The sequence below is a fragment of the Eschrichtius robustus genome, chromosome 19 (genome assembly GCF_028021215.1).
Source record: "Eschrichtius robustus isolate mEscRob2 chromosome 19, mEscRob2.pri, whole genome shotgun sequence".
Lineage (NCBI taxonomy): Eukaryota > Metazoa > Chordata > Mammalia > Artiodactyla > Eschrichtiidae > Eschrichtius > Eschrichtius robustus.
The window spans coordinates 6,234,792-6,262,493 of NC_090842.1; the positions used below are offsets into that span (position 1 = coordinate 6,234,792).

A 27,702-nucleotide genomic window follows, 5' to 3' on the forward strand; every position below is an offset into this window, starting at 1 on the left:
AATGAAAGTTAACAAATGGGGAAGAAGGGAAAATTCTTCCTTTAAATAAAATGCCAACTTAGTAAATGCAGAAGGACTCATGCAATTAGAAAATCACCATTTGGCAACCATGACCTTAATAACAGTTTGGGGCAAGGATCATCAATGAAGGCTAGAACTAGTGGATGAAAGTATGGAAAGAAACAAGATATTTGTGAGACTGGAAATACCTCCTTACAAGATTACGTAAAAAGGAAAAATATAAAGTTTATAAAGGAGAAACTTGGCAGATACCACCCTAATTAAGTGACAATGTTAACTCACAGTAATGACACAAGTAGAGACTAAGTGCCTCCCTTTATGATGTACTAGGATTCTGTGATGCTTTTGTGGTGTTTTTGCCATAAATGCATAACCTGGATCTAATCATAGGAACCCAAATTGTGGAACAGTCTACAAAATAAGTGGCCTACAATTTTAGAATATGTAAAGATCATAAAAGACAGAACAAGGTTGAGGAGGTTTTCCAGATTAAAGGAGGCTAAAGAGATGAGGTCTAAACACAGTGTAAGACCCTGAGTTGGATCCTCGATCAGAATATTATTTTCCTTATGCTATAAAGAACATCAGTACCATAACTGGCTAAATTTGAGTAAGGTTTGTAGATTAGATAATATTCTTTCAATAGTGTAAATTTCCTAATTTGATAATTATTCCATGGTTCTATAACAGAAAAGAAAAAGATCTTTGTTTTTAGGAAATACCACTCTGCACATTAAAGGTAAAGGGGCACCAGGTCTGCAATTTAGTCTCAAATGGTTGGGGGAAGGAAGGAATAATTAAGTAGGTGTGATAAAATGTTAACATTTGGGACATTTGGGATAAGGGTCTAATGGAATTATCGGTATTCTTTTTGCAGCTTTCCTGTTGGTCTGAATTCATTTCAAAATAAAAAGTTAAAAATAAAATTTCATATGTTTTGGAAGGCAGACTTCCAAGACAAAGGCTCTGAGTCAGACCAATCTGGATTGGAATGTTTGAGCTCATTTTGATTAGCTGTGTGACCTTGAGAAAGTTGTTTAGACTATCTAAGCCTCAATTTTCTCATGAATAGAACAGAAAGACTAGTACCTACTTCTCAGGTTGATGTAAGGATGATGCAGTCACTGTGTGTAAAGCACTTTACACAGTGCTGGACAGCTCCTGAGCCTGACTCACAAGGTACCTCAGGGGGTGGCCAAGTAGCTCTGTCAACTTGTTGCCTGATTGGTTGACAGGGCTTCTATGTGCCCTGCAAATTTCAGGCTTTACCTATGCACTTGGCTCCATTAGGGTGCCATGCTATAGGTTCCAACTTTCTCTTTAAAATACTACTACTTAGAAAAATCAATGAATATAGTCAAACAAAGTTTAACACCCTTATCTATTCCAACGTGGCTCTGGCTCTCCTCCAGCTGAGAAGACCATTTTGCTAACCCAGTTCCTAGAACTTTGAGAGAAAATACAGGGAAGGAAGAAAGTGAAAAGTAAAAACAGAAGGGGTGGTTTGGCTGGGAGTAGAAGTAGGCTGGGGGAGACTGCAGAGGAGAAGATGTGAGGAAGTCTTGCTCTGGGTTAGAGGTGGATCAGTTTTAACATTCTTGAAGAGAAGGGAGTTACATCTTACCTACTTTTAATTATTGGACTCTGTTCTTTGACAACACATGGTGTAACTGAAGTTACCTCACCTGCGGGGTCCATTTTCCTTTCTTAGCTCCTGGCAAGGTGATATTCTTGGAAGGTGATCAAGAAGGACTTTCCTTCTCTGCCAGCTACCCACCCCTCCCACCCACAAAAACCCTCTCCTTTAATGCACTGAAAGTTGGTGCCACCATCTCCAAACCAGGACAGTAACAAAGAACAATCTAGCACAAGCAACTTGGCAGGATTGGGTTAGGTAAATTTTGGGAGGGAAATGATATTTTAACTATTGGATAAACTGTAGGTTGTTATGTTTTACTTCTTTAAATGCTTGGCTTTCAAATTAGCCTGGCGGCCCCTGACCTCCATCAACCGCTGGAAGCTTTACAGACGTTTCCTTTCTGTGAAGAAGTGCTGTGAGTCAATACCCACCTCCTACTCCAAGCAAGGAAAGTGATGCTGACAGAAGTCCCTCACTCAAATTCACACGGAGAAAGGAAAAAAGCTGTAGCCCTTAGTAATACAGAACACCCACGGGACGCTTACCCAGCGTGGGCAATTACCTTCTCTCCCTGGCTCTTTACCTTTCCCCGAAGGCTGAGGGGATAAGCCTCTACCTGCCTTATAAGACGGCTACCTACTGTCACAGAGCCCCACCCTTATCACAAGAGGGCACCGCTGGTGTTTTAAGACTGCCGTATACTTGATGTTTTTTCAGCTTAGTAAGCCCGTCGGGATCTTTCAAGATAAAGCCGTTTCATAAATTTAGCTGTATTACAGAATAAAACCCTTTATAGGGGACTTCAAGAAAATTACATTAGTCTATGCGTCTTTTTTCCTGGTGCGCTACCACCCAGATTGTTTTATAAGTACAGAGCGGGCCCACTATGGATTTATTAGATCTCAGCCATCTCCATTCCTTTTTCTCTCTGGCATGTGTTTCCTTTCCAGCGTTTTGAGTACTACATTGTACAAAGTGAGAGAAAGAGTACACAAAGCGACTCAGGAGGTCTCAAAAGCCCACAGCTCCACCGGGCGCCGGTTGCTCCCTGTGTGAGCTCCCACAAAGGATGTCACATTGCTGTGTCCAACTGTGAGAACGAGCAGGCTGTCTCTGTTCCCCCACGTGGCTTTCCTGTGCGCTCGCTATCGCTCCCGTAGGAGAAGGACTGCAAGGGCTTCCAAAGCAAGGCAGGGAAAGGCTGCTCCCATGGGCTCCTCACCTCAAGGGAAAATGGGTACTTCACGCATTTCGCCAATATGTACAGAGTATTCAGCTAGTTTATAGGCCGCTTACCATGCCCCAGGGATTGTTCTAGGTGCTGAGGACTGGGTGGGCAAATGCCAATCAGTTATAGGCTCTGTCCCCGTGGAGCTTACATTCCAGTGAGGAAGCTGGGGTTTAAATCAATTCTCAACGAATTTATTATGTAATTATAGCTGTAATTACAAACACAAGGGAAGATAGACTCCGAGAGAACATAAGAAGGAACAGAGTCACCTAACGTGTAGTTAGAGGTGAGTTCTGAGACTGTGAAGGGGTGAAAGCACAGGAGGGGCAGGGGTTGTGTAGAGAGGCTGAGACAGAAGTTCCCTGCAGAGTGACAGAGGGAACAGAGGCGTCAAGAGGAGAAGTGTGGGAAAGAACTTCAAGATGGCAGAAGAATAAGACACGGAGATCACCTTCCTCCCCACAAATACATCAGAAATACATCTACATGTGGAACAGCTCCTATAGAACACCCACTGAACGCTGGCAGAAGACCTCAGACTTCCAAAAAGGCAAGAAACTCCCCACGTACCTGAGTAGGGCAAAAGGAAAAAGAAAAAACAGAGGCAAAAGAATAGGGACGGGACCTGCACCAGTGGGAGGGAGCTGTGAAGGAGGAAAGGTTCCCACACACTAGGAAGCCCCTTCGCGGGCGGAGACTGCGGGTGGCGGAGGGGGGAAGCTTCGGAGCCGCGGAGGAGAGCACAGCAACAGGGGTGTGGAGGGCAAAGCGGAGAGATCCCCACACAGAGGATCGGTGCCGACCAGCACTCACCAGCCCGAGAGGCTTGTCTGCTCACCCGCCGGGGCGGGCGGGGCTGGGAGCTGAGGCTCGGGCTTCGGTCGGATCGCAGGGACAGGACTGCGGTTGACTGTGTGAACACAGCCTGAAGGGGCTAGTGCGCCACAGCTAGCCGGGAGGGAGTCCGGGAAAAGGTCTGGAGCTGACGAAGAGGCAAGAGACCATTGTTTCCGGGTGCGCGAGGAGAGGGGATTCAGAGCACCGCCTAAACGAGCTCCAGAGACGGGCGCGAGCCGCGGCGATCAGCGCGGACCCCAGAGACGGGCATGATAGGCTAAGGCTGCTGCTGCCGCCACCAAGAAGCCTGTGTGCAAGCCCACGTCACTCTCCACACCGCCCCTCCCGGGAGCCTGTGCAGCCCGCCACTGCCAGGGTCCCGTGATCCAGGGACAACTTCCCCGGGAGAACGCACGGGGCTCCTCAGGCTGGTGCAACGTCACGCCGGCCTCTGCCACCGCAGGCTCGCCCCGCATCCGTACCCCTCCCTCCCCCCGGCCGGAGTGAGCCAGAGCCCCCGAAGCAGCTGCTCCTTTAACCCCGTCCTGTCTGAGCAAAAAACAGATGCCCTCAGGCGACCTACACGCAGAGGCGGGTCCAAATCCAAAGCTGAACCCCGGGAGCTGTGCGAACAAAGAAGAGAAAGGGAAATCTCTCCCAGCAGCCTCAGGAGCAGCGGATTAAATCTCCACAATCAACTTGATGTACCCTGCATCTGTGGAATACCTGAACAGACAAGGAATCATCCCAAAATTGAGGCAGTAGACTTTGGGAGCAAAGATATATACATTTTTTTCCTTTTTCTCTTTTTATTAGTGTGGTCTTGATACTCCGGCCGGGTGTCAGGCCTGTGCCTCTGAGGGGGGAGAGCAGAGTTCAGGACATTGGTCCACCAGAGACCTCCTGGCTCCATGTAATATTAAATGGCGAAAGCTCTCCCAGAGACGTCCATCTCAACGCTAAGACCCAGCTCCACTCAATGACCAGCAAGCTACGGTGATAGACACCCTATGCCAAACAACTAGCAAGACAGGAACACAACCCCACCCATTAGCAGAGAGGCTGCCTCAAATCATAATAAGGTCACAGACACCCCAAAACACACCACTGGACACGGTCCTGCCCACCAGAAAGACAAGATCCAGCCTCATTTACTGGAACACAGGCACCAGTCTCCTCCACCAGGAAGCCTACACAACCCACTGAACCTACCTTAGCCACTGGGGGCAGACACCAAAAACAATGGGAACTACGAACCTGCAGCCTGCAAACTTACTGTGTTTGTAGACCCCAAACACAGTAAGTTAACCAAAATGAGAAGACAGAGAAACACACAGCAGATGAAGGAGCAAGGTAAAATCCCACCAGACCAAACAAATGAAGAGGAAATAGGCAGTCTACCTGAAAAACAATTCAGAGTAATGATAGTAAAGATGATCCAAAATCTTGGAAATAGAATGGAGAAAAAACAAGAAACGTTTAACAAGGACCTAGAAGAACTAAAGAGCAAACAAACAATGATGAACAACACAATACATGAAATTAAAAATTCTCTAGAAGGAATCAATAGCAGAATAACAGAGGCAGAAGAACGGATAAGTGGCCTGGAAGATAAAATAGTGGAAATAACTACTGCAGAGCACAATAAAGAAAAAAGAATGAAAAGAATTGAGGACAGTCTCAGAGACCACTGGGACAACATTAAACACACCAACATTTGAATTATAGGGGTCCCAGAAGAAGAAGAGAAAAAGAAAGGGACTGAGAAAATATTTGAAGAGATTATAGTTGAAAACTTCCCTCATATGGGAAAGGAAATAGTTAATCAAGTCCAGATAGCACAGAGAGTCCCATACAGGATAAATCCAAGGACAAACATGCCAAGACACATATTAATCAAACTATCAAAAATTAAACACAAAGAAAAAATATAAAAAGCAGCAAGGGAAAAACAACAAATAACATACAAGGGAATCCCCATAAAGTTAACAGCTGATCTTTCAGCAGAAACTCTGCAAGCCAGAAAAGAGTGGCAGGACATATTTAAAGTGATAAAAGGGAAAAAGCTACAACCAAGATTACTCTACCCAGCAAGGATCTCATTCAGATTCGACAGAGAAATTAAAACCTTTACAGACAGGCAAAACCTAGGAGAATTCAGCACCACCAAACCAGCTTTACAACAAATGCTAAAGGAACTCCTCTAGGCAGGAAACACAAGAGAAGGAAAAGACCTACAATAACAAACCCAGAACAATTAAAAAATGGTAATAGGAACATACATATTGATAATTACCTTAAATGTAAATGGATTTAATGCTCCAACCAAAAGACATAGACTGGCTGAATGGATACAAAAACAAGACCTGTGTATATGCTGTCTACAACAGACCCACTTCAGACCTACGGACACATACAGATGGAAAGTGAGGGGATGGAAAAAGATATTCCATGCAAATGGAAATCAAAAGAAAGCTGGGGTAGTAATTCTCATATCAGACAAATAGACTTTGAAATAAAGACTATTACAAGAGACAAAGAAGGGCACTACATAATGATCAAGGGATCAATCCAAAAAGAAGATATAACAGTTGTAAATATTTATGAATCCAACATAGGATCACCTCAATACATAAGGCAAATGCTAACAGCCATAAAAGGAGAAATTGACAGTAACACAATCATAGTGGGGGACTTTAACGCCCCACTTTCACCAATGGACAGATCATCCGAAATGAAAATAAATAAGGAAACACAAGCTTTAAATGATGCATTAAACAAGGTGGACTTAATTGATATTTATAGGACATTCCATCCAAAAACAACAGAATACACTTTCTTCTCAAGTGCTCATGGAACACTCTCCAGGATAGATCATATCTTGGGTCACAACTCAAGCCTTGGTAAATTTAAGACAATTGAAATCATATCAAGTATCTTTTCCGACCACAACACTATGAGACTAGATATCAGTTATAGGAAAAAGTCTGTAAAAAATACAAATGCATGGAGGCTAAACAATACACTACTTAATAACCAAGAGATCACTGAAGAAATCAAAGAGATAATCAAATAATACCTAGAAACAAATGACAATGAAAACACGATGACCCAAAACCTATGGGATGCAGCAAAAGCAGTTCTAAGAGGGAAGTTTATAGCAATACAATCCTACCTCAAGAAATAAGAAACATCTCAAATGAACAACCTACTCGTACACCTAAAGCAATTAGAGAAAGAAGAACAAAAATACCCCAAAGTTAGCAGAAGGAAAGAAATCATAAAGATCAGATCAGAAATAAATGAAAAAGAAATGAAGGAAACAATAGCAAAGATCAATGAAACTAAAAGCTGGTTCTTTGAGAAGATAAACAAAATTGATAAACCATTAGCCAGACTCATCTATAGAAAAGGGAGAAGACTCAAGTCAATAGAATTAGAAATGAAAAAGGAGAAGTAACAACTGACACTGCAGAAATACAAAGGATCATGAGAGATTACTACAAGCAACTATATGCCAATAAAATGGACAACCTGGAAGAAATGGACAAATTCTTAGAAAAGCACAACCTTCCGAGACTGAACCAGGAAGAAATATAAAATATAAACAGACCAATCACAAGCACTGACATTGAGACTCTGATTAAAAATCTTCCAACAAACAAAAGCCCAGGACCAGATGGCCTCACAGGCGAACTCTACCAAACACTTAGAGAAGAGCTAACACCTATCCTTCTCAAACTCTTCCAAAATATAGCAGAGGGAGGAACACTCCCAAACTCACTCTACGAGGCCACCATCACCCTGATACCAAAACCAGACAAAGATGTCACAAAGAAAGAAAACTACAGGCAATATCGCTGATGAACATAGATGCAAAAATCCTCAACAAAATACTAGCAAACAGAATCCAACAGCACATTAAAAGGATCATACACCATGATCAAGTGGTGTTTATCCCAGGAATGCAAGGATTCTTCAATATACACAAATCAATCAATGTGATACACCATATTAACAAATTGAAGGAGAAAAACCATATGATCATCTCAATAGATGCAGAAAAAGCTTTTGACAAAATTCAACACCCATTTAGGATAAAAACTCTCCAGAAAGTAGGCACAGAGGGAACTTACCTCAACATAATAAAGGCCATATATGACAAACCACAGCGAACATCGTTCTCAGTGGTGAAAAACTGAAACCATTTCCACTAAGATCAGCAACAAGACAAGGTTGCCCACTCTCACCACTTCTTTCAACATAGTTTTGGAAGTTTTAGCCACAGCAATCAGAGAAGAAAAAGAAATAAAAGGAATCCAAATCAGAAAAGAAGAAGTAAAGCTGTCACTGTTTGCATGTGACATGATACTATACATAGAGAATCCTAAAGATGCCACCAGAAAACTACTAGAGCTAATCAATGAATTTGGTAAAGTTGCAGGATACAAAATTAATGCACAGAAATCTCTTGCATTCCTATACACTAATGATGAAAACTCTGAAAGAGAAATTAAGGAAACATTCCCATTTACCACTGCAACAAAAAGAATAAAATACTTAGGAATAAACCTATCTAAGGAGACAAAAGACCTGTATGCAGAAAACTATAAGAGACTGATGAAAGAAATTAAAGATGATACAAACAGATGGAGAGATATACCATGTTCTTGGATTGGAAGAAACAACATTGTGAAAATGACTATACTACCCAAAGCAATCTACAGACTCAATGCAATCCCTATCAAACTACCACTGGCATTTTTTACAGAACTAGAACAGAAAATTGCACAATTTGTATGGAAACACAAAATTCCCCGAATAGCCAAAGCAATCTTGAGAAAGAAAAACAGGGCTGGAGGAATCAGGCTCCCTGACTTCAGACTATACTACAAAGCTACAGTAATCAAGACAGTATGGTACTGGCCCAAAAACAGAAATATAGGTCCATGGAACAGGATAGAAAGCCCAGAGATAAACCCAAGTACATATGGTCACCTTATTTTTGATGAAGGAGGCAAGAATATACAATGGAGAAAAGAGAGCCCTTCAATAAGTGGTGCTTGGAAAACTGGACAGCTACATGTAAAAGAATGAAATTAGAACACTCCCTAACACCATACACAAAAATAAACTCAAAATGGATTAAAGACCTAAATGTAAGGCCAGACACTATCAAACTCTTAGAGGAAAACATAGGCAGAACACTCTATGACATAAATCACAGCAAGATCCTTTTTGACCCACCTCCTAGAGAAATGGAAATAAAAACAAGAATAAACAAGTGGGACCTAATGAAACTTAAAAGCTTTTGCACAGCAAAGGAAACCATAAAGAAGACGAAAAGACAACCCTCAGAATGGGAGAAAATATTTGCAAATGAAGCAACTGACAAAGGATTAATCTCCAAAATTTACAAGCAGCTCATGCAGCTCAATATCAAAAAAACAAACAACCCAGTCCAAAAATGGGCAGAAGACCAAAACAGACATTTCTCCAAAGAAGACATACAAATTGCCAACAAACACATGAAAGAATGCTCAACATCACTAACCATTAGAGAAAAGCAAATCAAAACTACAATGAGGTATCACCTCACACCAGTCAGGATGGCCATCATCAAAAAAATCTACAAACAACAAATGCTGGAGAGGGTGTGGAGAAAAGGGAACCCTCTTGCACTGTTGGTGGGAATGTAAATTGATACAGCCACTATGGCGAACAGTATGGAGGTTCCTTAAAAAACTAAAGATAGAACTACCATACCACCCAGCAATCCCACTACTGGGCGTATACCCTGAGAAAACCATCATTCAAAAAGAGTCATGTACCACAATGTTCATTGCAGCACTATTTACAATAGCCAGGACATGGAAGCAACCTAAGTGTCCATCAACAGATGAATGGATAAAGAAGATGTGGCACATATATACAATGGAATATTATGCAGCCATGAAAAGAAACGAAATTGCGTTATTTGTAGTGAGGTGGATGGACCTAGAGTCTGTCATACAGAGTGAAGGTAGTCAGAAAGAGAAAATCAAATACTGTATGCTAATGCATATATATAGAATCTAAAAAAAAAAAAAAAGATCATGAAGAACCTAGGGGCAGGACAGGAATAAAGACGCAGACATAGAGAATGGCCTTGAGGACATGGGGAGGGGGAAGGGTAAGCTGAGACGAAGTGAGAGAGTGGCATGGACATATATATACTACCAAATGTAAAATACATAGCTACTGGGAAGCAGCCGCATAGCACAGGGAGATTAGCTCGGTGCTTTGTGTCCACCTAGAGGGGTGGGAGGGAGACGCAAGAGGGAGGAGATATGGGGATATATGTATATGTATAGCTGATTCACTTTGTTATAAAGCAGAAACCAACACACCATTGTAAAGCAATTATACTCCAATAAAGATGTTAAGGGGAAAAAAAAAAAAGTGTGAGGCACCCCAGGAGCTCACAGGTGGGGTCTGCTGGGGAGGGATGCCTTGTCAGGAACTGGATCTTTGTGGCAAAGTGGAACAGTTGAACCATTTCAAGCAGAAGGGGTCATGGGCTGGAGGGGTGGGACTGACACCACTCTTCTTTCTCCTCTCTCAGAAACTTCGTAGATCCCACCCCTTTTCATGTATCCCATTGCTCCTAACTTCCTTTGTTTGTTTGCAAACTAACATCGGTCTCTGTATTAGATTCCTTTTGCTGCTGTAACAAATTACCACAAACCGTGTGGCTAAGAAAACAACAGAAATGTATTCTCTCAGAGTTCTGGAGGCCAGAAGTCCAAAGTCAAGGTGTAGTCAAGGTGTTCCTTCCTGCCTCTTCCAGCTCCTGGTGGCTTCAGGTGGTCCTTGGCTTGTGTCTGCCTCTCTGCCCTCACGGTCACATCACCCCCTCCCTATGTCTCTGTTTTCCTTTGTGTCTCTTGAAAGGACACTTGTAATTGGATTTAGAGTCCACATGGACAATCCAGGATTATCTCAAGAGCCTTAACATAATCACATCTGCAAAGACACTTGTTCCAAATAAGCTAACATTCATTGGTTCCTGGGATTTGACAGGGTATCTTTTGGGAGAACACTTTTTGGCCTACCACAGCATCTCTATTATTTTACCATGGATTTATGTCCAAGAAAGGGGTGGTTCCAGAGGTTCTGATTTAGTTGGTCCAGGATGAGGTCCAGGTACCAGTACATTCTTTAGTCCCTCAGGCAGTTCTCATGGACGAAAGACTGAATCACCAATGCAGACAGGGAGTCGATCCCTGTTTGCTGAATTGCGGGCAGCTGATTTCAACTCTATCATTTAGGGCCTGAACTTAATACATTATATATCTAAAGAGTTTAGCCAGTGGAAAGAAACCTAAAGAAATAAAGAGATCACAACTTTCTATTCTCCATTTCCTCAGAACTGTGGGTTAGCAAATTTTTGTTTTCCAAGGAGCACTCTGAGGTGGGTATGGGGGAAAGAGAATGGTGGCTTATAATAATAATCAGGAGGCCTGGCATTTAGGCCTGGCTGTGCTCTCCCCTCACACTGATTGTGGGAAGTCACGTTTCATCTCTGGGCCTCAGCTTCCTTGTTGGGAAGGTTGAAGGTGAGCTGGCTTTTGTGGGGGAAGTGGAGGTGCAACTACCTATCACATTCCTATCCATCAATAGAAGTGGAACATGTGCTCTCCTCCCAGCCGCAGCTCACAAGGGTCATTGCCAGGACAGCCCCAGAACCTAAGAATCCAATGCTCTGGCGACAAAGCAAGTATCTGTACGTTGTATTATCCTTTTCACCCCTCAAAAATCACAACATAAAATAGAAACACCTGTACTAAAAACGATTTGTATAGAGTTCTCCTATAATTACAAATCACAATGGACTTGTTTGCATTAGCAATCGTTATTTTTAAAAAGAGAAAACACATTGCAACCTTGCTACAGACAAATGAACAACAAAACCTTCTCTAGGATGTACTTATACAAAGAAGTTCCCTAGGAGATATCAGAAATAAACCAAGTGAAAACACTGGTGTCCATCACCCTTTGTTTCTGATTTGCACATTCTTGTAGTCCGTACTTGCTATTGAAAATGAAACCTAGGGTCTATTTTCCTTGTGAAGTGCTGAATATGAAAAAAATTCTTCTTTGAGATCACATCAAGTAGACAGTTCTCGCCTGTGAACATGCCAAGCTTTGTGCTGGGCATGTTCAGATACGTTATCCTTTTCCTCTGTAGCTCCAGCCTCCCAACCCTTCCCTGGGCTCCAGACTCCTATTTCTAACCACCCACTCAACAAGTTTCCACTAAGAAATCTGACAGGCACATCAAATTAAACATGGCCTTCACCCCCTCCCCATGTTCACTTCTGCCCAAGTCCTCCCATTCTCAAGACAAATAGGAAAACTGTTCACCAACCTGCTCAAGCCCAAAGCATCGGAGTCCCCTCAGATCCTCTCTTTCCCAGAGCAACTCTGCAACGACTCTCAATTAGCTTCCACGCATGCCTCTTATTTGATTGCTTCTCACCATCTGCACCTCGCCCACCACGTGCTGACACCCCTGGGTCTCACCTGGACCACCACTGATTTCCTTGCCTCTACCTTTGCTCTCCCTGCACACATGCTTGACCCACCCACCAGATAATGGTTTTAAATCATACACAGGATCACATCGCTGCTCAAAATTCTTTAATAGAATGTAAAATAGTACAGCCACTCTAAAACACATTGTGGCAGTTAGTATAAAACTGAACATGCTATTACCGCATAACCCAGCCATTGCACTTTTGGGCATCTGTCTCAGAGAATGCAAACTTCTATTTGAACAAAAACCTGTACACAAATGTTCATAGCTGCCCTATTCAAAATTACTAAAAACTGGAAACAACCCAGATGTCCTTCGTCAAACAAAGGATGGTACATCTGAACCATGGACTATGTCTCAGCAATATGAAGGAATGTGTAAACTTACATAGCAAAGGGATTTTGCAGGTGGAATTAAGGTGGCTAATCAGCAGACCTTAAAATGCGGGAATGCCCTGGATTCCAGGTGGGCCCAATATAATCACAAGAGTCCTTAGAAATGGGGAGGGAGGCAGAAGAGAAAGTCAGGGAGTGGGGGGTGGGTGACTGCAGAAACAGTGGTCAAAGAGATGCAGCTTTGCTGGCCTTGAAGATGGAGAAAAGGGCCACAAGCCCTTAGAGGCTAGAAAAGGGAAGAAAACAGATTCTCTGCTAGAGCCTCCAGAAGGAAATGCAGCCCTGTAGACACCTTGATTTTAGTCTAGTGAGATCATTTTGGACTTCTGACCTCCAGAACCATAAGAGAATAAATCTGGTTTATTTTACGTGACTAAATTTGTGGTATTTTGTTACAGCAGCAATAGGAAATTACTGCAGGGGGCAAAACATCCACTGGTCCCCCAAAAATGTCATTCAGATTTGAGTGAAATAAATGTCCTGTAATTATAATGCTATCATCATTGCTTTCTTGTCTCTGTCTTCTTTTTAAACAAAACATGAGTTTGAAATGTAGGAAAGATGTAGGAAGATAAACACGAATTGTGAAGTAGAGGCTTTCCAAATAACAGGGGGAATTTTCTTGCTTTGTATATGTCAATGCTGCGAAAGATAATTATTTATATCCAAAAGGGAAATGTTAGGTATTGGTTACAGCTGTCAGACCATGAACACTGCTGGGAGAGCCTCGTTCCTTGCCAAAATACTGTACAATGTAGATTTCAGTGACACCAGAGAAGTCTAAGTACATTTCAATTTGATCTTTAATCTTCTCTTTTCACACTAGGCAATTCCTGGGGTAGATTTCGTTCATTTCAAGCACTTCAATATCTGCCTGGATGAAAAGTCACATTCAGCCCTCAGGCAGAATACTCCTAAAATGTGCTCATTCACCCAGATAAAAGCATCTGAAGGCCTTCGGTAGGGCATTCCCTGCCTTGTTGGCCCCGACTTAACCATTACTCATTCCTACCTTTCACCTGACCACACTGGTCCCTGAAGACAACTGAGCCTGTGACCTGTGCCTGATGACTTCTGAGCTGAATGACTCTCTTAAGTGGGCATTTTGGGCTTAGCCTTTTCTGCAAAGCTGGGGACCCACCCATGCAATGCCTGTTTGTTATCTCCATGGGTGAATCCTTCGACCATTTAAAATCCAGCGCATCTAATGTGGCACTCATTCTCTTCCCCACAAACCTGCCCCTCCTCTGTATTTCCCATCTTGGTGAACTGATCCATCAGATAATCGATTTTCTTATGATAAATTTGATGGATTTCTCTCTCTGCCTTTCCCTTAACACTGGAACATCACCAGGTGTTTCAATTCTATCTTCTAAGTTTCTCTACTCTGCATCCTCCTTTCTAACCCTACTGCCTCTGCTGAAATCCATGCTTAAAGGGATTTGACATTTACTGAGCATGGACAATATGCCAGATACTGTTTTGAACACTTGTGTGTGAATGATCTCAGTCATTCCTCCCACAATCATTCTGAGGTATATGTTCATATTATTCTCATTTTTAGAAGCAGAGAATAATGCTAAGGGAAGTCAATTACCTTTTCCAAGGCCAGATAGCATCTAAACTGGGATTCCAGCTTAGGCATGTCTCCCTCCAGAGTCTGAGTACTTAGTCGCTGATCTGTGAATTTACTGAGATTGGGACAGAGCAGTGGTCTCTCAGTCCACTTTTACCACCCCTTAGGCAAACGTGGACACCTTGGGCCAGGTAGATTAAGGAGAAAGTGAAGAGGATTCTGTTACAGGGGTGTTTTTGTCTGCCTCTGAAGAAATGGTATGAGAACACAAAGGTATGAGAACAATTCCCTGGCTGCCATTTCTCCAACAGTGGCAATAACTGATAACAATAGTGACAAAAGTGTAAGAAATATTCACTGTAGTAACTAATACTACCCGCCATGTATTAAGTGCTCATCACTGGCCCATCATTTCCCTTGGCACATTCCATGCATTATCCCACTTAATGTGCATAACATCCTAGTGAGGAAATGAAGCTCCGAAAAGTTAAGGAACTTTATAAATATCACAATATCAAAAAGTGATGCATCCAGACCTTTCTAAGCTCGAAGCTGATGTTCTTAGCCACTATGAAACATTGTCGTGCATGTTTGTTCAACACAGGATATGGTTCAGAAGGCAGCAGGTGGCATGTACAAGTTGTGTATGTTCTTGGACAAGTATTTAACATCTCTGTGCTCAGTTTTATCACTTGTAAGTGTGGGTGCTACTGCCACCCTCCTGATGGTCTTTATCTATCTTGAAGTTCCAATATCTGACACCACTGGTTTGGTGAAAAGGGGTATGACTCCTGTGCTCTTAACTCTGCCAAGATTGCACATGACTGAAAGGAAAACTTACTTATTTCTCCAGATTAGAATGTAGCAGAAAGAATGTACGAAAGAATGTAGCAGAAACTATCTGTTCCCTGAAGAAAGACCAATATTTCCTGATCTTCCTTGCAGCTAGATACGATTGTGTGGCCAATTGTGGCTGATGAGCTATGAGTAAAAGTGGTGGATACAACTTCTCAATTGCATATTTTATGGGAGTATGTCCTTGCTGTCCCTCCTTTCCACTAGCCTGGATGAGAGGTGGTGGTGAGCCACCTGGGACCGTGAGGACAGAAGCAACATTCCACAGATGCCAGAAAACAAGAGAAGCCAGGTTGTAAAGATTCAGCCTTGGAAATTCCCTGGTGTCCAGTGGTTAGAACTTGGCACTTTTACTGCACTGGGCCCGGGGTTCAATCCCTGATCGGGGAACTAAGATCCTGTAAGATACCCTAAGCTGCGCAGCAAGGCAAAAAAAAAAAAAAAAAAAGTCAGCCTTGCACAGATATCTCAGACAGATTCTCTTCTCTCCATCCCTGTCTCCACCAGATCTCTAAGTGACAGAGTGGGGCCACCACATCAGTCCAGAACTGCTTGGGTCTGGATTATCACTTGAGATAGAAATACACATCTATCTTACTGAAGCCATTGCCATTTGGGATCTTCGCGATGACATTTGAATCCATGTCATAACCAATATAAGGAGAGAATGGAAATCCACTGAGCCAAATGCTATTGGAAAAGTACTTTCAAAAGTTCAACTTAAGCAAATTCTCCAAAGCCAAAGGACCTAGCACATTAAGGGACGGTAAGAGGTTTGGTTTGGCTCTGCTCAATTTAGAGCATCCAGCAAGGGGGGTGGTGAAGATAAAACTGGACGGGTCATCAGGTGCCAGGTTACGAAAGCTGTGCTCCCGCACGTTAAGGAACACGCACTTGAACCTGGGGGCAATGGCTATATAGAGCTCTAAAAGGAAGTGAGATGATAGGCCTGAGCTCTAGAATGACCCACTGGCTGCCCTTTGGAGCAAAGACTGTAGCGTAAACTCTAGCGTTAGGCAGAAGAGTTAGGAGGCAAGAGCTGCTGGTGGCCTTGACAGAGGGTGGAGACAGGAAAGGAGAGAAGTAAATCTGTGTGAGAGATACGTGGGAGACTAACTTATGACTTGATGACTGACTGGTAACCGAGTGAAGGAAGCTACTGGAAGGAGCAAGAGTCATGCCCAGATTTGTGGTTTGAACAACAGCATGGTGAGTGGCACCCTTGATATGCTAAAATGAGAAGCATGCATAGGAGAAAAAATAGGTTTGGCGCTAGGTTGAGGGTGGAGCTGTGGATAGGCTGTGAGTTTAATTTTGTATTGAATGCTTCTAGAGAATGACATGCTAGTGGGACATCCAAGAGGTGGTGTCCAGTAGGCAGAGTTAATAATAAATTCATGACAATGGCAGTGAAGGTATAGACTGCTTATGTAGAACCTTGATTTAACATTCTTATGTTTGATTTGACCACCAAACTTTTTTTTTCCCCCAAATTAAATCATACTTAGAATACTGGGAGAGCAAGACAAAACCCTCTCAACCATCACTGCCCTCATAGGTATTAATACATTTTCTTTACTTGGATTATTCTAGGTGGAAGCCACTTTGGAAAGCATTCTCTCTCTTTATTTAAATTTCAAGCTCCTTGTGGGTAAGAGGTTTTTCCATTTCTTTATTGTGTGGCTTATAATTAGCCATATAACAGCATTAAATGACAATATAGTATTTTTGAACAAAGCTTGCCTTAGATTCAGGGTGAATTATAGGGATGCAGTAGCCGCTTGCTATGAAGAAGACCCCAACAACGACTCAGAAGTGCATCTTCTGGTGCAGTTCCTCTTAAAGTTTACTTTTCTCTAACTGAATTGTGTCTGTTTTTGTACCCCCCACTGTATTCCCAGCACCAAATACAATGCCTGACTCACAGCAGATGCCGAATAAAAACAGAAACAAATGCATGTTTAATGAACTGCCGCTTGTATACGCTTTAAATTCTAGCTATTTAGAAACTGAAGGCCAAAAATACGCTTGATGAAAACATGCATCACTACACCCAGTAGGGTTAACCAGACAACCCATAATCATAAACTAAACGAATAATGATGAAGCTAGAGTATTAAGAATTTATAAGTAAAAAGCAACAAGTGCAGGCATGGAGATTCAGGATCAACTTAAGTCAACAGTTGACAATGCACTGATAACATGCTTCTTGAACACCTTAGGAATTCTGGAAATCTATGTGTGCAAGGGCATGGTGGTGACTTTTCTCCTTTGCCAAACAACTGAGACAGGCTGTGCTCAGCTGAACAGCAGATTTGTCATCAATAAACCCCGAGACCATCTCGGAGAAGAGTCAGGCAGGTCCACAAAATGTTAAAAGCAGAGTTGCCATATAACCTGGCAATTCCACTCCTAGGGAGATACCCAGAGGAAATGAAAACATATGTCTATAAAAAAAGCTTAGAAACAAATTTTCATAGCAACATTATTCATAATAGCCAAAAGTGGAAACAACTCAAATGCCCATCAACTGATGAATGGATTAACATGAAATAAAACATTATTTGGCAATAAAAAGGAATGAAGTACTGATGTATGTTACAGTAGGGATGAACCTTTAAAACCTTATGCTAAGTGAAAGAAGCCAGACAGAATGATCACATAATATATGATTCCATTTATATGAAACATCCAGAAAAGGCAAATCCACTGAGACAGAAAGTAGGTTAACGGTTCCCAGCTGCTGAGGGTAAGATAGAGGAAATGAGGCATGATCACTAGTGGACATAGGGTTTCTTTGGGGGTAAATAAAGGGTTCTAAATTCGATTGTGGTGACAGTTGCACAGTGAATATACTAAAAACCATGGAATTGTGGATGTTAAATAAGTGAAATATATGTTATGTGAATCATATCTCAATAAAGCTGTTGTAAAAAAAAATAAACTCTAAGAGTAAGAACTCATTTAGTAGGCTATTGTATATTGGTAGGCTTTAGTCATGGGTAGTAATAAAATGCTATGGAAGGGCACTTCAACACAAGTGCTCTGTGACTTCCGACAAGCTGTTTCAACTCATGAAGTCTTGGCTTCCTTGTCTGCAGGATAGGAATACAGGAGATGTTGGTACTGGCTCTTATCCTCTTGCATCACCAAGGTTTCTCTCTGCAAAGCATCTGTGTCTCTCCAGCTGAGGGCTTTCTCCAGCCACAGGAGTATGCTTGGCCCCGACACAGGACAAACCAGAAGTGCTTGAGAGTCAGTGCCCCTGGAAGTAGCTTTCAACCAATTACAAACAGAATCTGGTGGATCAATACCGCACCTTCCTTGCCGATTGTGTGGTGCAACTCGGTGGTGTTCTACATGTCTCCCAGACATACTGAGGAGGACTGAACCCCAGCTGCCCACAGAAACAACCTGTTCATTAATGTATCGTATACTGCTTTCCCTCCCTTCCCAGCTCACTTCATTCCCTATCAGTGTTTCTGACATCACTTCCCAAATGAACTACCTGCACACAAATCTTCATCTTTGAATCTGCTTCTGAGGAAACCCAACTTAAGACAAGAGATTATTAGAGTGTCTTCTTTTTAGGGCTACTAGATGGATTAAATAACATATTACACATTGAGCATTTCAGCACTGTGTCTGGCCACGTAAGAACTGTTAGCCATCATCACTATTATCATTAATGTTATTGTTATTATTACTGAAAACAAATAATTGTCTTGAATTTTTCATCAGATTTTGGCCCATCTAGAAGCCTGCCTTGGCCTCCCGACAAATATGAGAAAAAAACGCCAAGTCAGTATTGTGCTTATTATTTCACTACCGAGCAACCAGTTAATTATTTTCCCCCAACTGACTCTGAATTTTCAAAGACTTTATCTAGCAAACTGCACAGATTAAGTAATAATTCATTTGATCTCCCATGTTTTATTAATCAAAGACACATATAACTGCCAATCAAAGCTTCTGATCAGCATGAAATTACTAGGGTCACCGCGTAGAGCTAATATCATTTCAGTAAAAGTACAGAATCTTGATGTTTTTGTTAGTCTGTGAGGCTTTATCACTTGTAAAAGTATGATTATATTAGATTTTCTGAAATATTTAAAATAGCTTGCAGACCTCTGTTGCTACCATTGTGGTCTCCTAAGACCCAGGGACCCCATGTTGGCAGTTGCTGATCTAATAAACCAAAATTCATTAGGAGATATGCTTGTTTTTGTCATAAAAATTGCAGCAATAAAAGCTTTATTGCCATATTTGGCAGTAACCTTTCTTTATATTATGAGAAAATAAAGGATAAATGGAGTTTTAGTAATGTATTATTTTTTTTATCTTGACTTTTTCACAATGAAATATCCTCAAATCTAAGAGTGGCGGGATTACTCTAAGATGCCAAGCCATTTCAAGTTTCCCACTACAATATTTAGAGATCACAGTTTATGAGGAAAAATAATAGAAGAAAGAAGGAGGAGGAAATGAGCAGTTTAGAACAGTAGAGCAAAGGAATAATTCTCCATTGCTTAAAGCAAGTAACAGTTACTGGTGTTGTGTTCATAGGCAGATGGTCTATGTATACTCGCTTGACCTTCTGAATTCCCTCTCCCTTCTCCCCCCCTGCTCTGTCCTTAAGTAGCTCACCTGGAAGCCTTGTCCTCAGGCTTCCAACTGGGTTCAGCAAATGGGGAGCACCAGCAAGAGATCAGAGACAGAGGAGGAGGTTTCCTTCCTAAGGGTCATGAAGACTGGCTACATCCCTCACCTGAGGACCACAGTCCTGTCACAGCCAGCCCTTTTCACACATCTCTCTCTGACTCTAATTCTGGTAACTGCTCTCATCCTTTACCCTATAAGCTTTGTGGTGGTCATGGTGTCCACCATTGCTAGGCCCAGGAAGCTGAGTAATTCCTTGTAATTTCCCTAGACATTGCTCACCATCTTTGTCAATCAATAGTCACTTTATTACATTCTCTCCAACTGAACCATTTTAATTGTGTCATCTATTCTCTGCCAGGACCCTACTGAAACACCCAGAGAACCTAACCAGAAACTAGAGGGCAAGAGAGCCAGGTTGATAAGGTCTACGCAGGCCAGTATCTTGCGGCACAGGGAGAGTGGAAAATAGTAGACAAGTGTTTCTGGAGGTGCCAATGGGCTATATCTGCCCCACCAAGATTTCCAATATATAAGATAGATAAATATTCATAGGGTTTGTATGAGAACTAAATAATATGATCCACAAAAAAACTTATTACATTGTCTAGCACATCATAAATAATTTATAGACATTAGCTAATGTTACTATATTCAAGGCTCTGTAGAAAAATCCTATTCATCCCCTGCTTTGTGAATAACAAAAAGCACCTTTTCCCATATGCTTGGTATCTGAATTCATGTTAGAGCCATCATTGCAGTTAAGAGGACAAATTACCTGCATGAACACTAGCCAGCACTCGTTGAGAACTTACTATTTGCCAGGGATGGTGTTAATTACTTTCCAAGTGTTGTCTCATTTAACACAACAGTACCATTAAGGAAGTAATTTAAACTCATCCTTTTACACATGAGAAAACTAAGTAGGCTAGTAGGATTAAGAGAGCTTCCAGCTTACCCTTCCCCCTCCCCGTGTCCTCAAGTCCATTCTCCATGTCTGCGTCTTTATTCCTGTCCTGCCCCTTGGTTCAGAGTGGCATGGACATATATACACTACCAAATGTAAAATAGATAGCTAGTGGGAAGCAGCCACATAGCACAGGGAGATCAGCTCAGTGCTTTGTGACCACCTAGAGGGGTGGGATAGGGAGGGTGGGAGGGAGGCGCAAGAAGGAGGAGATATGGGGACATATGTATATGTATAGCTGATTCACTTTGTTATAAAGCAGAAACTAACACACCACTGTAAAGCAATTATACCCCAATAAAGATGTTTAAAAAAAAAAAAGAAAAAGAAAAAGAACGCTTCCCAAGCTCACACGGTGCAAAATTGATAGAAGCAGTATTTGAACCCAGGCCCATACATCCACAGCCAGTGTCCAGGATTCACTGTTTACAAGAGACAGACTCTTCAGAGTGAATCCTGAGCAACTTGATCAGCATGGAATCAGGTCATCTGAGCGCAAAAAAATGTCTATGCATTTATCATTGTCAAAACTCCTTTCAAGAAAATATGCTGTAATTGTACATTTAATTCAGCCCCAGCACAACACAATGTTCCAGTGAAGCATACAGCAAAGTGACATGTGTTGAGATTGTGACCCTGTTGGGAGGCAGTCTTGTAAAACTTGCACTAAAGAAAAATGACAAACAAACAGATGCAGTGGTTTATTGGCTTCATCTCTTGTGGCACCTCTGTGGCTCCCGGGAAGGAAATGGAACACTTAGGAAGATGTGCTGGGTGCCCCCAGGCCCTATGGGCATATGATAGCTGTACTAGCAAGAGGATTTATGTTCTTTATGCCCTTGAGTATTCACCAAACTTCCCACTGGGGAGACAGTCACGGACACCAGAGAGAGTATGGGTCAGTGATGAATGATCCCCTCTCTGGAGCTCTCTGGGCTTCCCTCCACTCAAGCCAGGCCTGCAACTGCCTAGGGAAGCACGTGAGAGCCCTGTGGATGCTGCATGTGGGGAACTGGGCATCTTGACACAATGAAACTGACTGCCATAGACTGAGCCTCTGCATGCTCTAGTTTGAGAATCTGAATGTGGCCACTTTTGGTGCTGCTTACCAGGGTGCCCAACACTTTCACGGTGAGCTATGGCTGACTACCAGTACCCACTGCTCATGTCTACACCTCCAGAACAAGATGGGATACACTGCAGGAGGTCAATTAACATGCGTTGAATCAATGAAAAGCCATCCGTTCTTTGGGAGCATAGACAGCCTTTCCTCTACAGACACTTGAAAGGTGTCTCAGTGGGGGAAGTATAGTAAGGAGATGCCCTCTTGTCAGTACATAGTCTCACAATGATTCCAGACACTTTGAGACAAGACCCCTACACACACACACACACAATCCCCAAAACATGACTATTCTGTCCTATACCCTCATCTCCTGGCCATAGATGATTGATCCAAGGCAAGGTACCTGAACCAATAAAATTCTCCTCAGGGATTTGAAATTCAGGGCATAGAAACATAGCAATGGGAAACATCCAAGCTGAAGCATGTCAGTGGGAAATTTCTAGAAGGTTCTCCAGCATGCAGACATGTTTTTGTCTCCTTCCCTTATGAGTCAGTCCCTTCTTTTATTTCATGCATATACCACTATCCCACTGTTATAGGTTGAATTGTGTCCCCCCACCAACAAAATATGTTGGAGACCTAGTACTCAGTACCTCAGAATATGACCTTATTTGGAGATAGGGTCTTTATGGAAGTAACAGGTTAAATGAGGTCATTAGGGTGGGCCCTAATCCAATATGACTGGAGTCCTTATAAAAAGGAAAAATTTGGACACAGGTGCAGATACTCACACAAGAAGACCACCATGTGAAGATGAAGGCAGAGATCATGGTGATACATCTATAAGTCAAGGAATGCTGAAGACTTCCAGCAAACCACAAGAAGGTGAAAGACAGGAATGGAACAGATTCTCCCTCACAGATCTCAGAAGGAACCAACTCTATCTGTACATTGATCTTAGACTTCTAGTTTCCAGAGCTGTTTGATAATAAATATCTGTTGTTTATGCCACACAGTTGTGGTACTTTGTAAAAGCAGCCTTAGCAAACTAATACATACACCAACAATACTCTTCTTTCTTTATTTTCCTTATATGCCAAATATTAGAGTGGATTCCTGCTGCCTGCTTCCAAGAGAAACTTAACTGATACTCCAAGTAAACCGTGGTGAAGACTGATTCTGATTTTAAATAAAGTATCCAACTGTCTGTGTAAGGATTGTGGCTCCTATCAAACAATGAAAGCAAAATTGAGTTTGGAAAGCAAAATTGAGTTTGGAAAGCAAAGCAACTCATAATTAACACAGAGATGCTATATCAGAGAGACCAAAGAGATCTACTTAGACCAAAGAAGAGAGGACTACACAACAGTCTTTCTCAGCCATGTGAAGGATGGGGAAAACAACTTGCTGTAAAGAAAGCTTTATTTCTCTATTTCTAGCACTAATGGCAGAAAACAAAGAAACCCTTGAGGGCAAATAAATTGGTTTTTTGGTCTATAATTTTATATAAAAGACAATTATAAAAATAAATATATGCACTGAAATATCAACCCTATTAAAAATTGGCAGGAGATCTATTATGGGTTGAATTATATGCTCCAAAAAGATATGTTGAAGCCCTAACCCCTGCTACCTGTAAATTTGACCTTATTTGGAAATAGGGTCTTTGAAAATGTAATAAAGTTAAGACGAGGTCTTTTGGGTGGGCCCTAATCCAATTTGACTGATGTTCTTCTAAGAAGAGGAAAATACCGTGTGAAGACACAGACACACAGGGAGAACACCATGTGAAGACAGAGGCAGAAACTGGAGTGATTCAACTACAAGCCAAGGACACCTGGAGCCACCAGAACCTGGAGGAGGCAAGGAAGGATCCCCCCTAGAGCATCTGGATGGAGCATGGCCCTGCCAACACCTTGATTTTGAATTTCTAGCCTTTAGAGCTGAGAGACAACAAACTTCTACTGTTTTAAGTAACCCCATTTGTGGTACTTTGTTATGGCAGCACTAGGAAACTCATAAACTCTTGCTCTCAAAATCTTGCCCTGGGTCACAGAGGAGGATTACTTGTGGTGATTTGATAGCAATTTGTAAACTCTGTCACAAAGCAGAGTTGGAAGATATTCACATTAGCCAAATCTCTTACAGTAGTATGAAAGTGATGTTAATTACTTAAAAAGTCTAGATAGGAGATATACAAAAATAAGTAACTTTTTAATCTCTCTAGGCCTCATTAAAATATTTTCAGTGAATTAATGCTAAAATAAGCAATATTTCTACAATCATAGTTGAGCACTGGCTTAATTCAAGCCAGGAGGATTAGTTATTTGGTGTCTTCTGTTAAATATTCAATAAACATTCTGTTTTTGAGTGAAGTAAACAAGACAACTGAAAAAATTCAAAGAAGGATAGGGCATCCCAAGCAGCACCTTTAAAAGTGGCTGAGAGCAAATTTTGTCTTACACTGTGTCATGAAACACTGTTCTTAGAAGAAAAAGAAAAGACTGCCATCATAGTTGATAAAGAACTCTTCCTTCACTTTCCAGCAAAGATCGTGACTGTGATCTTTTGATTGTTCTCAAATAATGATTTGTTTGGTCTAAAAATAGTCCTTCTGCAAGGATGAAAAAGAAATTTATTTTTCAGGACTACGTTAAAAGGAGCACACTGAACTCTAAAGGGGGAGAAAAAGATAAATCTATTGAAGGCATGCCGTGTGTTAAATTTACTGCTGATGTTCCAAGAAAATCTTCCTTAATATTTTTAGACTGAGATCAATGTATTTGCAGACAATTTTAGAATATAAAGGAGTCTAAAGTGAACATCTGCTTTATTGTCTTGGTCCTAGAGTCAACCTTCTGGCTTAAAAATTTAGAAAGCAGATTTGGGGGAATAAATACATAATTTTGGCTTATCCAAATAGTTTACTCATGTGCTTGGGGAATAAAAATGATTTTTCATTTCTTTGTTTTGACAGAAGATTAACTTTAGAGGTACTGGCTTTATTAAGCATTGTATGACAATGTCTTTCAATGCCCATTAAATAATGCTTAGTACAGTAAATGCTAAATTACCATGTTATATCTCCATAAATACATGTGAAGTCCATATGAATGCCAAATGAATTCAATATGGTCACTTCTATTACAATAAATGCCAAATGAATTCAGAGTGATGAGGCACTTAAAATGTCATACACTTTCAACTAGTCCCATCATGAATTCATTACTGCCACGTGACACCCATTCTTGTCAGGGTTTCCATTTAAAATAGTATTTTCAGCAGTTTGTAATAAAATTCCATTTGAGGACTTGATTCTCATTGGAAATATGGAAGACGAACTCTATAAGTCTGGAAAAGTAGTGCCAAAATAACTTTTGGTACATTGCAAAAGTCCACACACCCACCAACCTGCAAGTTTAATATTTGAATAAAACATATATAGACTATATAGTTATGGTTTTTGATATTTTATATCCAAAGAAAATTTTAATTTGATAAGTTTCCTCCTTGAACAATAAGTTCTTTCATAATGTATCTCTGTAAAAATTTACCTAGTTTTGTACCATTCTTATTAATTGAGACAGATATACACATAATAGACAAATGGGAAAACTAAGAGACCATAACTATTTTAGTCAAGACACAAGCATAGATTTACAGCAGCCAAGACATGGAAGCAACCTAAATGTCCATCGACAGATGAATGGATAAAGAAGATGTGGTACATATATACAATAGAATATTGCTCAGCCATATAAAAGTTTAAAATAATGCCATTTGCAGCAACATGGATGGACCTAGAGATTATCATACTAAGTGAAGTAAGTCAGAAAGATAAAGACAAATACCATATGATATCACTAATATGTGGAATCTAAAATATGACACAAATGAACTTATTTATGAAACAGAAACAGACTCACGGACATAGAAAACAAATTTATGTTTACTAAACGGGAAAGGGGGTAGGGGAGGGATAAATTAGGAGTTTGGGATTAGCAGATACAAACTACTATACATAAAATAGATAAACAACAAGGTCCAACTGTATAGCACAGGGAACTATATTCAATATCCTGTAACAAACCATAATGGAAAAGAATATAAAAAAGAATATGTGTATATATATAAAACGGAATCACTTTGCTGTACACCAGAAACTAACACAACATTGTAAATCAACTATACTTGAATTAAAAAAAAAGACACAAGGATGGATAATATCTGATTTCATGATCCAATATTTCCCTCTTTTCCAAAAGTATCAACTCTGCAAGTACTCTTGATAGTCCTTCTGTGAGTGGGAGGTAGAAATAGTCAGATAGGTAGAGTGAATATAGACAGCAGGAGGAAAAGAGATCTGGAGAAATACAAAATGCAGACTGACAGATGTGACATCCAAAGAGGTAGTAGGAATACTTGCCAACTCTTGTTGAGGAGTCATAGATCCTACAAGGGTAAATATCAAGCTAAAATATAAGCTCTGGTATTGCTAATATCAGCCAGCTACCAATGATAGTAATCAGAGTTAGGAATAAGGAAGAGAGACAGTCTTAAACTTTCTTTGAACAGTTGATATATTTTAATGTATGTATATTCTTATAAAGACTTTGGCCTAGTGTTATTGGCAATATTTCAATTGTGTCTAATCTGTTACAGCATCCTTTGTAATAAATACATATATATGTATACATATTTATGCAGTCTAAATGTAGATTCTGCTTAAAACACTTTGAACTTCACTTTAGTGATTATACATACAAATCATTTTTACTCTCAGTGAATTTCTAGGAATATGTATTTTATACTACTGAAATATAAATCAGATATGTTGACTTGAGATTTCATTTTGTTACCGAACCAAGATTAAGATTAGTTTTATATTTGGAGATACAATTTTAGTCAGCGTGCCTGCCAATCAGTAAAATATTTTATAACTAACACTGCTACTTATGTTTGAACCTACATTTTTGAGAAACTGCTGATGTCCTTCCTTCCATTATTCTATTCATCTACCTATCCCTCCCTCTCTCTCTCCATCCACTCATCCATCCCTCCATCCCTCCATCCATCCATCCATTTATTCATTCATTTACTCAACAAATGGTTTGTACTACTTTGTACTAGATGTTGTAATAGACACGGGGGGAGAGTATAAGATCAGAAAGACACATACTCTTCTTTTGAGGATTTTAACTGATTGTGGAAGAGAAGTTACAAGACACCAGAAAAAGTGCTATAAAAGTTGGAGGTACAAATCTCTAAGGAAGTCCGAAGGAGAAGACTACTGATTTCTTTCAATAGGCCATGGAAACCTTCACAGAGAAGGCGACAGCCAAGCTGAGGCCACCGAAGGAACTGAGACTATCCCTGGGAAAGGACTCTCCGGGCAGAGGCTGGAGGTAGCTATTTCATGGCTACTTAGCACTGTCCCTCCATCTGTGTAAATCTTCTGAAGTATTTTTGAGGGTAAAAATACTTTTGCTTGTCATGATGTCTCACCTCCATAACTTTTAAGCATATGACAACATGGAAGGAACAAAGTGAACCTTCTCTTCCTTGCAAATGAGACTTAGTATCAGAGGGGAGGGATGTCATTACACTGGGGTACCTCCACAGCAAAAACAAAAGAGGGGTCTGGCCCAAAGTAAAACTAAGTGAAAGCAAATAAAACAATACAAAACCCCTGATATATACATATTGAATATATATCACTAAGAACCTTGAAGAGGCTCTTTGTTGCTGTTATTGTTCTTTCATCTTCATAGAAATTGCCAATAGATGGTACAGAAAGTCTTGCTTAGTATCCCATAGGGTGATGCTTTCAGCTTTCACTCGGTAGTCTAGGAAACATCATCTTAAAACCTATTTCTCA

General features: G+C 41.0%; 1 protein-coding gene across 2 annotated transcripts in view; it reads right to left on the reverse strand.

The window, feature by feature from the left end:
- Positions 1-27,702, reverse strand: part of CDH13 (cadherin 13) — a 1,028,096-nt gene that overhangs the window by 706,156 nt on the left and 294,238 nt on the right. The gene's annotated exons all lie outside the window — the stretch shown is intronic.